Below are 14533 nucleotides of genomic sequence, written 5' to 3'. Positions count from 1 at the left end.
GATATTCCTGCTGTTCATTTAAGCTGTTCTTTAAAGACATAACAAGACTAAAAACAGTTATGGGATAAATAATATAGCCTGATAGCCCTCTGTTGAGAATGTTACTGGATGTTAAAGGCAGAAGGGCTTCAAGGCTTTTAGAACATTCCATCTAGTGAGGGTAGAATGTTTTAAAGGGAGAAACAGAAAGACACACATTGGAATGTTTGGACAAAAGGCTTATATCAGTCATTATTGATCCTGAACTACTTCTTTGTCTTAATTTGAGCTTTCAACATTCCAATCTTTTACTGTAGGTTTTGATGAATTTGTATCTAAAATTGTAACAGCACATTAACTAAAATCCCTTTGATCATTAAAAGATCCAAAGGAAGCAATAAAACTAGAACAGACAGTTATTGAATTACTGAATATACTATCATACTTTTGATGTAGGTGCTTATAACAAGGTTTTATTCTAAGGGTCCCTCAACATCCATAAATCAGAAAAATGTTCAGGGATGCATGTCAGCATTAACAGAGATCATAACATCAAGGTTAATCAAAGAGATAATGATAGAGTCTGTCTTCAGATGTTTATTCTGCTGGGAAACATAGGGGGTTATTACAACTTTGGAGGAGGTGTTAATCCGTCCCAAAAGTGACGGTAAAGTGACGAATATACCACCAGCCGTATTACGAGTCCATTATATCCTATAGAACTCATAATACGTCTGGTGGTATATCCGTCACTTTACCGTCACTTTTGTGACGGATTAACACCGCCTCCAAAGTTGTAATAACCCCCATAGTCTTGATATTGAGTCTTTCCTATTGGAGAAAAATGTTATGAAGAGGTTTGTAAGCCTTTGGAGCAGTGGCTAATGCAAATGTGTTACTGACAACTCCTGCTGTCTTTTGCTGGACTGCTTGAGAAGTTCTTATTCAATTTTCAATGTTTTATGTGAAGACGCATGTGGGAAATGTGGTTGTTCGTTGTGTGACCAGCACAAGTAATAGGCCCACAATCCCCTTAATGGGAACTAAGCACCCCATTGTAGCATTTGCCTCTTTCAGGCTAGAGAGGCTGAACAGTCCAAGGCCTACTCAGAGGAGTTGGTGTGGGCTAGTAATCACCATTTACCGGTATGCACTAATAACACTCAATAAAGGATTGTCCAGTCAGTACTTTTTCTTTAGTAAAAGAAAAAGTACATTCATTACACACACACTACTAAATACTACACAATAATTTACAAATATGTACATTGGCAGATGCAAAATACGATAGATGACAATGAATTAGCATCTTTGATCCCCTAGAGGGGCCAGACAAACATATCAATTGAGTCTATTCGTCTTCTCAAGGTTCAAAAGCAACAAACCACATGTTAAAATCATCAATTTGTGTGATAATAATCCTGTATGAATGCACTCATTAATGCTAATAAAGCATATCCTGTGAGCAGTTATCATTGTCATAATCGGGGAAACCAGTAAAGCATTTATAAGTAGAACTTGTGTTGGGGTATTTTTTATACATTTTAACCATCAAACTAAAATTATAAAAGCAAACCCTAGAAGGCATCACATTGTAATGACATTGCACTGCAACCATATATATGGCCCCAAGAGAGCTCTTTAAGGCATGTATTTCATGTAACCCCTTTCAGGCCTTTCAGGCTATAATAACTGCAAACATAAAGACCACACCTAAGGGGGCAGCACTCCTGACTGTGGAGCAACTGCCCCGGCCTTGGAAGTGTTTGAAAATATGAGGAAAATCATGGAGAGGTTAATCTTTCTGAGTCCCACCCACTTTAGGGTGGGGATCCTCAAATCAGTTTTCGGGGAAAGCTGTGTGTTTCCTAACATTGGGGCCACCCAAAGAGGAGAAACAGCCAAAATTAGGGCCAATACCGTCAGTCCCTCTGGGTAATTATGTGGTGCTCTTTCGGGAGCAGGGAATATTGTTTTAGCAGCTCTCCTGCTGTGCTGGGAAGAGTCGCTGCCTTGTTCCTCTTCTTCGGAGCTTGGTCACACCCAGGCAACGGCACTTCGTTAAAGTTGAGGGACAGCCCTGGGTGCCCACTCTTGGCCACCCCTGCCGGCTCCCCACATGGGCAGCAGTGTATCGTGCTCCAATGGGAGCTGGTAATATCTCTCTTCTTGCCGTTCCTGTGGGCAGCGCTGCAGGGTATAGCAGCCTTCCAACCCCTCCAGACACAAGCAAAGGGAGTGGGACGGCTGACCTTAGTTGGGAAAGTGAGACAGTGCCTCCTTCATTGTCGTTTTTTGTGCCTGAGAGGGCCAGGGATGGGGTTCCAGCCCCCTAAAAGAAACATGCCTGGAGGAGGGTTCCCAGTGAGCTTAAAAAAGTAAAGGGAGGGGCCCCTAATTGAGCCCGCTCCCTGGGGAAAAATATGGAATGTCCTTGCACCAACCCCTGGGCCCTGGCCCACCCCAAGGGTAAAGTAATACATGGCAGCAGTGAACACACAATTTGTTGCCGGTAAAAGGTTGCCAAACTTTCCAATGCAAGAACTGTGGCCTCTGTGGGCTGTTTTTGACGATGTTGGGCTCTTTTATCCATGGTGGCAAGCTGTAGCCAGCAGGGGCAGTTGCAGCAACCCTCCCCACCTCCAAAGTAGTGTGGTTCTCAAGGAGTTGGTTTTCCTGGCTCCCCTCATCAGCACGCCTTCTGCTCTTGGTTTCTGGGTGCAAAAAGTCCAGGGCTTTCCCCCAGGTAGTCCTTGGGGGCTAAAGGGAAAAGCCGCACTTCCCCTTGGAGAGACCCACTGGTGCTGGGGTCAACTAATCCTTTCTTGGCATCAGCGGGCTCTTCCTTCCAGTTCTCCATGGCAGTCCCAGGATCCAGCAGTGAACCACCAAAACATCCCCAGGCAAGAGAGTCTCCTCCTTGTTTATAAAGAGGAGAGGAAGGTTCCAGACGTCAGGCACCCCTGCCCCTAGGACATCTTCACCCCTGCCCCAACTCTTCTGCACAGTGTGAAAGGACAGTTCAAAATGACATCACCCAGGAGCCACTGGTCACATCTGCTCCTGACGTCTCAGCTCCGCCCCTCACTTACATCACTTCCAGCGTCTGGCACACTAAAAGTTCAAAGAGAGTCCTTTCCTGGGTTGGCTCCAGTTGTTTGTCTCTCTCCTTTGATCAGTGGGCTTGAGCAGTCATCCCTGGTACAGTGTGACTGCTAAGTGATTCATGCATATCACTCTTCCCCATTCCTTTCCTCGTCAGTAGTGGGGTGAAGTGCTGTTAATTGCTTCCTTTGTATGGGGAGGCCTTACTTTGTTTGGGGAGGCCTTTATTCCTGAGTTGAGCCAGGGAAATATAAAAACACTGGGTGACCCATAAAGTGTACTGATATAATTTTGGAAATTACATAGTTGATTTTCCAGCACAGGTTACACCCCAATTCAAGATGTCACTTGTCTCTGTAGGCCAAAGTGAAGCCAAACTGAATTCTAAGGCAGTTCTCTATGTGTATAATAAAGTGTCATTATAGACAAAACAGTAAATCACACTGGCTTTCCTTATTAGTTTATACTAACCACATATGGCCTATTCCAGGTGAATATCTAATCCTGCAGTCACCATTGTGCCATGCTATGTATGCCCAGTTACCGAGTTGTGCACAACAATAATCTCCCAGGTGCATCCTGCACATATGTGTACACGTGTGTGCACATGTGTTCACATGTACCCAGCCAAGTGCCCCTTACCTTTGCTCTATCTCAGTAGCCTTATTTTAAGGGATGGACACTGAAGGTAACCATGTGCGGTCCATTTGCCATGTGATTACTGTGGGTGAGACACGAATGGTGAAACTCACCCACAGCAAAAAGCAAAAAATTCTGTCATGTTGACTGACTATGCAGAAAAACAACAGTTTTTTCTAGATCATGGCTCCTTTTCTTTTCTATGCCTTGGCAGAAATTATTTGTATCAAGGCCCGAAGCACTGACTGATGAATACGCACACACAGTGCTTAATTTGTAAATTAAACCGTGCTGGTGTCCATAGCTCTCCTCTGAAACACGCAGCTGCTGCAATTAAGTGTTGGCGCACGGAATACTGAGTCAGTGTAATCCTTAAACTATCTCGGGCCTCTTTAATTCATTTACAGCGGCTCCCTGCCCCTTCAGATCACTCTTGCAACTTTTTGCTTTCTCTGTTTTTTTATGTGTTTTTATGTTTCTCTTCCTTCGTCTTTTCCATATGTGTCTTTTGCTCACAGTAAATACTTGAGTCAGAAGAATAAGTGACGGTGCCTCGCACCAGAAACCACTGGTTCAAATTAAGAACTGCACACACACAACTCGAGCAGATGGCCTGTGTTCTACCTACTGCCCCGGCTAAATTTTTAGAGCATTTTTTACTCTACAGGTCACAGAAAATGTCTTTGTTAATACTGACTTGTTTAGCAAATACATCTCAAGTTAAGCACTACCCACACCCAACTTGAGCAGATGGCCCAGTGTTCTACCCACTGCTTAGGCTACATTTTTAGAGCACTTTTGACACTACACGTCACCGAGAACATTTATTTGTTAATGGTGACTTGTTTAGCAAATACATCTATTCAGTCCTGGAGCATCCCTTAGACCAGTGGTTCCCAACCTTTTGACTTCTGTGGACCCCCACTTTATCATTACTGATCCCCGGGGACACCCACTGAACCATTACCAGAATCCGGGGACCCCTCAATGAGTCAATATTGAAAGCTGGGGACCAAATCTGTTAATATTATTTCATTTTCGAAGCAATCGCGGCCCCCCAGGGGTCCCCGAACCACAGGTTGGGAACCACTGCCTTAGACATTACAAGAACCGTTTTGACAAAATATTTCTTGTTGGAAACAGAATTCAGTACATAGAAGGCTCAGGGTTTGTTGCTGACAGCATGTGCACAGAAAGAGAAATATGGCTTGGTTATAAGTGCTGTCTTTAAACCACTAAATGTTCCAATTAAAAATGTATACCATGAGTAAGCCAAGTCTAGACGGAACTGATGTTAACTGAATAAAACACTATCCTTCTCAATCTATTGGTATTTTACATAGTATCTGTGCTGAGCAAAGAAATGATCGTTTCTCTGTTGATTAACATATCTAGTACAAAAAAAGGGTTCCGCATTACTTTTCTGATTGATTCCCTTTTTTTATACTTTGTGTTGTCACTTCTGGAATGAGTGTGCTCTGTCAGTGCTGTTACATGCCTGTAAAAATGTAGCAGTTCCTTTGGAAAGTCTGTCCTTAACCACCCTGATCTAACACAGTGATATATGTCACGCCTACGATGTGTTAGTCCCTGCATCCACAGGTAAAATTATTAAACTTTAAGTGTCTGAGTCACAGAGATTTTTCGTCATACCTGTAGGTTTATGGCCAAAATTGGCTGTATTTATGCCTGCTGGGAATTAACCAATGGTAATTAGCATGTGTGATTTTATTTGCTCTTGCACAATTGTACACCTCGACTGTGTACATTTACGCACAAGTCAATCTCAAGCAAGGGATGGGAAGTTGGTATTAAAAATGTGTGGTTAACTTTGCATGTTTGTGGACACCCACAAACATGCTGTTTGTGAGCATTCATTACCGCTTACACTAACTGGAAATGGTCAGAGATTTGTTCATGTAAAGGGGGAAGGAAAACAGAATATTGCAAACACTGCCAGGGGATGTGACTTCTCCACGTAACACAATGGTTTACACGTGGAGAAAAATAAAAAAACGGAAAATAATGTGCAATTGTCCATATGTGTTGACTTTCTGCAGTATGCTATCGTTCTATTGAGGGAATGCCAACTTCTAAAAAATATCACTTGCCAATCATACTAGCACACCTGGCAAGCTTTGACTACTGCAGCTTTTGAGATGTACTCCTAGAATCTGTGAATTGCCAAAAGTCATACTCCTACACCTTGCATAGAAGTACATATAAGGGTATAAATACATTACTTTTTGCCAAATCATGCCCTAGAATTTGACAAATGCCCTAGAAGTCTAAATCAAACGTATAATACATGTTTGTGGGCCTGTGATAGCCCCCACCACCCCCTTCCATTCATTTAGCTACTCCTGCTGTGCCTGTACTAAACCACTTGCGAGAGCATTCAATCCATTTGATCCTTGCTGTGGCCGTTGGAGTACAAAGGAACACTTAAACTGTGAGTGGGCTGTCAGGGAAAATAGTCCTGTTCATAAGAGTATTCTGCTGTGCAGTCGCTGTCTTGAAGAGTCACATTTGCATGCTTCCCTCACAAAAAAGTAGCTCAACAGAATACACTGTTGATTAAGAAATGAATTTACTTTCACCTGAATAGATGGAGAAAGAGTGGAGAAGAGTTTCATTCTGGTTTCCAGGACTCACAATGGAAACAGTGGTTTCCTTTTTCCAAAATTTTTGCAATTACAAAGCTTCATGATAAAGCTCTTGTGAAAGTAAAGTATAACAAGTGTGTTGTACTCCTTTCCAGAATAAAAGGAAACTAAAAATAGAGATCCGAGACTCGGTGACCTTTTAGGTACCATTGAATGCATGGCGATCCTTCGAAAGAATGAATGAATGCATGACAAAGAATAGAAGTGGATAAATGATACGAATTATACTTTGCAGGTATGATACTCTTGTTTTGAAATCAATAGGCCTTTTATAATGCTTGTGTAATCTTTGATGCAGCTTCAGTGTGGTGGGAACTGTTAAGTTGCTACAATATCTGCTCTCTACCTACGTCAGTCAAATACCCACTCCTGCAGTTTCCAGTCATCTCTTAATGAATACAGGATTGCAGCTGGAGTACTAGAGATTTGGATAAATATAGACGTTGCTCCCACCATCGAGCTGTTTATAGGTTGGCTGGAGCGGCAGCCTGGGTGGGATACTGGTCTGCTTGTTTTCAAGTGCCTCCTTCTTCGCACACGCTGTATTACTGGACAAGGAAAGCCTGAATTTACCACCTGCAATCGTGTGCTGATAAAACAGCGCAGGGGATGGGCATGCCTCAGTGTGCAAAACATGGCCCACAGTGATCATTTCATGTCCCTCTTGCCTTCCATCAACCTGCTTGTCATTTGTTATCTTCTTCTCTTTTGCTCTATATGTTAGTTACAGAAACATTGTTGGTCTGTTGTTTATTTCCAAATCTTGTACCTGGAATTCTGATTGCATCAGCTGCAGTGGACTCGGACGGTGGCTGGTGCAGTCGTGGGTCCACAAGAATAAAAGAACATATATACTGCTACAGCGGGCTCCGTGGGTCTACCATCGTGTGAGCATTTTTTTCTGTTCCTTCGTTCTGCCATCCCCACAACACTGCCCTACCCCCAAACACCCCCACCTCCAACAACCCACCATAGGATCCCTCATCCCCTTTTACTAACCTTCACCACGTGCTCAGGAGATAAAGGGGAGTGGAAATGACAAATTATTCTGCATTGAAATAGGTTCTGCATGAAGATATTTGCCTAGTGTTAGAAATGGGGTTTTTGGTTGGCAGTCAGGTTGCCCTCTGTCCAAGCAAGAACCCTCACTCTAGTCAGGGTAAGTCACACACAATCCAAAATCAGCCTGTGCTCACCCTCCGGTAGCTGGGCACGAGCAGTCAGGCTTAACTTAGAAGGCAATGTGTAAAGCATTTGTGCAATAAATCATACAACACCATAGCATAACACCACAAAAATACACCACACAGCGTTTAGAAAAATATATAATATTTATCTGGGTATCTTCAGGTCAAAACGATCAAAGTTGCAATATGAATTTGTAAAGATATCACTGAAAAGTGTCTTAAGTCTTTAGAAAGTAAACAAAGTCTCTTTCAAACACAAAGTACCTGGTTTCTGGTGGAAAATCTCCTCAGAGGGCCACCAAGGAAGAGATGCGTGGAAAAAGGGTGTGTGCGTCGATTTCTCCCCAGCACACACAGACTTGCGTCGTTATTTTCCACGCGGGGAAGTCGAGCGTCGTTTTCCGGCGCGCGGACAGTCTCTTTCTGTGGGTCGCGGGGATTACCAGATGTCCTGGGTCTGTGCGTGGATTTTCCTGCTTGTTTTCCGGCTGCGCGTCGTTCTGCGGGGCTGCGCGTCGAAGTTTCAATCTCACGGCAGGCGTCGCGTTGATTTCTCCTGGGAGTCGGGCGGCGTTGTCCTTGCAAGGCCGTGCGTCAAAGTTTTGATCTCACGGCAGGCGTCGCGTCGATTTCTCCTGTGGAATCGTGCGGCGTTGTCCTTGCGAGCCCGTGCGTCAAAGTTTCGATCTCACGGCAGGCGTCGCGTCGATTTCTCCCGGGGAGTGGGGCGGCGTTGTCCTTGCGAGGCCGTGCGTCAAAGTTTTGGTCGTCCCGAAGGCGTCGCATTGATCAGCGTCGGTGTGCGGCGTTTTTCTTGCCGCGGAACAAGCTGTGCGTCGAAAAGTTCGGCGCACGGAGCGTCCAAGAGGAAGAGAGAAGTCTTTTTGGTCCTGAGACTTCAGGGAACAGGAGGCAAGCTCTATCCAAGCCCTTGGAGAGCACTTTTACAGCCAGGCAAGAGTTCAGCAAGGCAGCAGGCCAACAGCAAGGTAGCAGTCCTTTGTAGAAAAGCAGACAGGTGAGTCCTTTGAGCAGCCAGGCAGTTCTTCTTGGCAGGATGTAGTTTCTGGTTCAGGTTTCTTCTCCAGCAAGTGTCTGATGAGGTAGGGCAGAGGCCCTGTTTTATACTAAGTTGTGCCTTTGAAGTGGGGGTGACTTCAAAGAGTGTCTAAGAAATGCACCAAGCCCCCTTTCAGTTCAATCCTGTCTGCCAGAGTCCCAGTAGGGGGTGTGGCAGTCCTTTGTGTGAGGGCAGGCCCTCCACCCTCCCAGCCCAGGAAGACCCATTCAAAAATGCAGATGTATGCAAGTGAGGCTGAGTACCCTGTGTTTGGGGTGTGTCTGAGTGAATGCACAAGGAGCTGTCAACTAAACCTAGCCAGACGTGGATTGAAGGGCACAACAAGATTTTAGTGCAAAGAAATGCTCACTTTCTAAAAGTGACATTTCTAGAATAGTAATATTAAATCCGACTTCACCAGTCAGCAGGACTTTATATTACCATTCTGGCCATACTAAATATGACCTTCCTGCTCCTTTCAGATCAGCAGCTGCCACTTCAACAGTGTATGAGGGCCGCCCCAATGTTAGTCTATGAAGGGAGCAGGCCTCACAGTAGTGTAAAAACGAATTTAGGAGTTTTACACTACCAGGACATATAACTACACAGGTACATGTCCTGCCTTTTACCTACACAGCACCCTGCTCTAGGGGTTACCTAGGGCACACATTAGGGATGATTTATATGTAGAAAAAGGGGAGTTCTAGGCTTGGCAAGTACTTTTAATTGCCAAGTCGAAGTGGCAGTGAGACTGCACACACAGGCTTTGCAATGGCAGGCCTGAGCCAGGGTTAAGGGGCTACTGAGGTGGCTGGCACAACCAGTGCTGCAGGCCCACTAGTAGCATTTAATCTACCTGCCCTAGGCACATGTAGTGCACTCTACCAGGGATTTACAAGTAAATTAAATAGTCAATCATGGATAAACCAATCAGTAGTACAATTTACACAGAGAGCATATGCACTTTAGCACTGGTTAGCAGCGGTAAAGTGCCCAGAGGTCAAAAGCCAGCAACAACAGGTCAGAAAAAATAGGAGGAAGGAGGCAAACAGTTTGGGGATGTCCCTGTCAAAAAGCCAGGTCCAACACCTAGTAAAACAGGATATGCATTACTACATTACCGACAGAGCAACCTGTAATAGCTTGATTTAGGTGTAGGGGATGTCTGGAAACATTAATTCCCAGCACCTGGTATCGCTGCACCTAATTCCATCAAACTTGTAATCAGTTCCTGTATGTCCTGTTTTGACAGCATGTTTTTGTGCTCTTCTTCGTATCTTTCTGCAGCTGATTATATTGTTAAATATTGTTAAATTTAGCACATTCCTGCACTCTCCCTTTCATGCAGTGCAGTACAAAGCTGCTGCATTTCATGACATATTGGTAAATCTGCCCCTCAGTTTTTATTTTTTATTCTTGCTAAGTGTGAATTGAAAATTATTCCTTTCTAAATCAGGTTCTTAGTAGCCTATCTAGATTCGTTAACAACACCATACCACCACTTCTGTCTTCATTGGTCTGTGCATCACATTTTCTTTTTCTCACTCACCAATTTCTGTTGTGTTTGAACTTTTATTTTTGTTTCCCTTTAATCGAAATTCCTGACTAAATTCTGAAATCTCAAATGATTAACCAGTTAGCAAAATCTACTGCAAATCCAATAGCAAGCACATCTTTGCTTGTCTATCTTCTGGGCATGTCTGTTTTACGGCGCGTTTTTCAATGTTATGCTGTTTGTTTACTTAGAGTGTTTTCCTTCTGTTTTGAAACTTTGATTTTGCCAGGCCATCACCTGCACAGCAGCTTGTGACATGTCTAGCCCAAAGCATCACTTGGTTCAGTGAGCACAAGTGGTGAGCCAGAGGGCTCCGCTTCTCTTGCTTCCTTCATACAAAGCAAAGCTTTGGATAAAGGTCCGTGCAGAGTAGCAGCTGCTGTCAGCATGCTCTATGATCTAGCATGATTATGGTCAAGCAGTTTATCTCGATTACAACCACACGTTCTCGGCCTTTCATTTATTTCCTAAGCCAATCAGTGTGGCAGCAGGTGTTCGTCAACAGAATATGCGTATTCCGCTTCCACTATCCTATAATTGTGCAATGCCAAAATAAAACCCTAACGCACGTTTCAGTGCTCTCTGTTTAGCACGCTGACTACGAATCTATTATCCATATAAAACCCTGGCTACTTCGGTGCCAACACTGAGATTGCATAGAAGGGCATGCCTCCATTCGGGCTCCCTTCAGCGTTTTGTAAATCATTGGGGCACTTCGTCTGGTACATTCAGCTGCTTTGATGCCTCAATTACAGTGTGAGATGATCAGTAACACTCAATAATACAAATATTCAGCTGCTTTGATGCCTCAATTACAGTGTGAGATGATCAGTAACACTCAATAATACAAATATTGTTAAAATGTTTATTTATTTCAAGTTTTTCGTAGAGACATCAGAAAGCCAATTTTAATCATACTGAATATTTTTTGTATTTGTGTGTGTGTGTGTGTTAGTGTGTTTGTCTGTGAGAGCACTCAAAGTCAAAGGAAATACTATGGTTGAACCTCTACTACATTGACATATGATGGCCCTTCTGCAGTATTACAGAGATGGTAATTTTGAATCATTGCTTAGTACAGTAAGGACAAAACTCAGGAAAGGTACAGAATACGAGTCAACACAGTGTTGGAAACTAAGGGGGTTACTTAGGTTTTGCGTGTGTGCTTGCATGGTGCAAAGTAAGACAGTGAGCATCTATTTTTACAGTTTTAAAATCCTGGAATGCATCCCTGGTTACTGTTAGTTAATATAAACGTAAGAATTACCTACATTGGTGCAGCAATCATGACAGGCAGACTAGATGAGCATGCTGGTGGTGTCTGTGATCATCACCTATGCCTATGGAGATGTGGGTTTTGCTTGTCTCTATAAATGGTTTTCAAGTTTTTGTGTTATCTCTAGTTCCATAACCGTCAGAGGATCGCCACCTTGAAGTGGCCGAGGGGCTTGTGCATCTCAGCAACCTGGAGAGTTATGACAATGGGAGCTTAGTCACCTGACTGGGTTTCCCAAGCTGGACAAGGCAAAGAGTGGATACCAGATGAAGCATGATCCATTGGTCCTCCAAATTGGGTGTTCGGTACAAGGCTAAAATCCTTGTCCCATAAAAAGCATTTGTTAAACAAACAGAAGCAAGAACCACTACACCTTCTGGTCATGAGGAACTTCAAGAAACTTTGCATGATACATGCATGATTGACAGCTGTGAACGCCACAAGGAAACTACTGACAGGATTAGATAAGTGCCAAGTGCTAGACCAGGATGGGTTTCTTACCTACAGACTATGTAAAACATAGGAAATCCGGCTCAAGTAACATCTGAGATGAAGTGCTACAATCTACACATCCTGGGGTTCAACAAATGTGGGTGGACCATTTATGGCAGAATAAAAACATCACATGAGAGAGTATACTATACCCTGGAAAGGATGATGACCAACATTGCACGGGAGTGGCCATTGTCCTGAGCAAGAGAATTGAGAAATGTCTAATTGAGTGGAAGCCAGTCAATTCGAGATGAATGAAGGCCAGGTTCAAAGGAAGGCACATCAACACCACTATTATCCAGTGCTATGCTCTATCAAGTGATGCATTGAAAACAGTTAAGGACATAAACTACCAATTGATGCAAGTTGAGCTTGAAGTCATGCCAAAATATGTCTGAAGATTGTGATGGGAGACATAAATGCCAAAATGGGAAATTACAACATAAGCGTGTTAAGGCCTCGGGGAAGGAAGCCTCTGGATCAATGAATGACAATCGAGAAAGATTATTGCAATTTTGTACTACAAATGATCTGGTCATGTTAGAGACTCTCTTCCCCACTGCGAAATACACAAACTAACTTTCGTGCTCATCCAAAGGCAGAAACAGAAACTGTCTACCTAATGATAAGCAGCTTATGTAGACAACTACAGCAGGATATCAGAGTATGGAGGGGAGTGTCTGTTAGCAGCTATCACCATCTAGTGACCACTCATGTGAAGCTGAAGTTCAAGAAAAACACAACACAAAATGTCAGGATTACAGCACTTCAATATGGCAAGAACCAATACAGTTAAAAAGAAATTGGAACATGCCTCTTCAAAATATGTGAAGAGCAGTACAACATGCCTGGGTAAACAAGAAGGTAGCAAGAAAAAAACTTGTGGAGGCCAAATCTGACAGGTTGCAGGAGACATACAAGCAACAGTACATAGAAGCAAACAGAGTAGTCAAAAGAATGACAAAAACAGGCATGGGGGCATACATGGATAGCAGTTCTAGCCAAGCAGAGGAGGTGGCCAGCAGAGGAGAACAGGAGAAGGTCTTCATGATTACAAGGATAGTGACTGGTAAATCTCATGTAACATACAGACTCTTATCATAGACAAGAGAGGCATATTACTCAAAACAGAGAAAGAGCAGGAAGCACACTGAGCCAAGCTCTTCAAGGAAGTCTTGAACAGACCAGTGCTAACAGGCGAAGCAGAATCCAAGAAGCAGAAATAGACTTGGATGTGAACACTGTCCCAAAAGAGAAAAAAATAATGGTCACTACAATTAGATTTCTCAAGAATGGGAAGGCTCCGAACTAAGAAAACCTGAATGCAAAAATGTTCAAGGCAGACTTTGAAACATAAGCCAAGATCCTCCGACCAATGTGTACATCAATTGATGAGGGAAAAAAATACAGGAAAACTAGAACCAAGGCATCATTATCAAGATTCCAAAGAAGGGAGAATTAACAAACTGTAACAACTGGAGTAGAGTCACCCTTCTGCCAATCCTGAGTAAAATTCTGGTGAAAATCATTTTACGGCACATTTCTGCTGCTGTGGGCAAGCAGGTAAGAAAAGAACATGGAAGATGTTTGCAAGGGCAGAAAGTGATCCTTTGACAGTATCCTCTGTGACAGTCTATGATATATACTGTGACCCTATGCCAAACTACAGCAGGTAGCTCCCTGCATTAAGAGCTTCTATGATAATTTTACCTGGGAGGTGGGTGATAGTGAATATAGCTAATACGTCAAGAATACTGGTGTGAGATCGGAATGTGTGATATCATCAAATGCATAACACAACACACATCACAAAATAAAGCATGAGGCATCAGAAGGACCTTATTCTCTACATCGGAGAACTTTGACTAAGATGATGACCTAGACTTGCTCTCTCACACACACCAGCAGATGCAGGAAAATATCACTTGCCTCAACATTTATGTACAGCAAGTGAGCCTGATTGATATAAAGAAATCAAAAGTCATGCCACTCAACATCACAGTCCCTCGACCAATCAAGGTGGATAGAGATGACACAGCTATGACTGAAGAGGTCACCTATCTAAGCAGTACTATCAGACATGATGAGAGGCTAGCAGTGACAACAAGAGCATGCTGAACAATGCTTCAGATTCTGTCAGTATCATGGAGGATGTGTGCAGGTCATCTCAATACAGCATCAATAGCAAGGTGAGGCTTTTCCAGAGCTGCTTTCAGGCCACCCTACTGTATGGATCAGAATGCTGGCAGATGATGAAAATTATATCATCAGCTGTCAGCCTTCCACCCCACTAACCTGGGATGTATTTTGCTCATTTTCTGCCCGTAAACCATCTGCAACCAGGAACATCTTAACCAGATGCAAGCAAGAGAGTATGGACACCATCATATGGGAAAAAGATGGAGATGGTTTGGGCACACCATCAAAAGAGAACAGGGCTTCTTCAAGGAACAGCTAGCCATTGGACCCAAATTATTATGTTGGGGTTTAACCAAAGCATAAACGTCTTGTTAGCAAGTCCACTTTTAATGATGCCTTTGGGATCTCGTCAGGCCCGGCCCGGATGCTGCATGA

The sequence above is a fragment of the Pleurodeles waltl genome, chromosome 5, assembly GCF_031143425.1.
Source record: "Pleurodeles waltl isolate 20211129_DDA chromosome 5, aPleWal1.hap1.20221129, whole genome shotgun sequence".
In the NCBI taxonomy this organism is placed as follows: domain Eukaryota; kingdom Metazoa; phylum Chordata; class Amphibia; order Caudata; family Salamandridae; genus Pleurodeles; species Pleurodeles waltl.
This window is presented reverse-complemented; position numbering follows the sequence as displayed.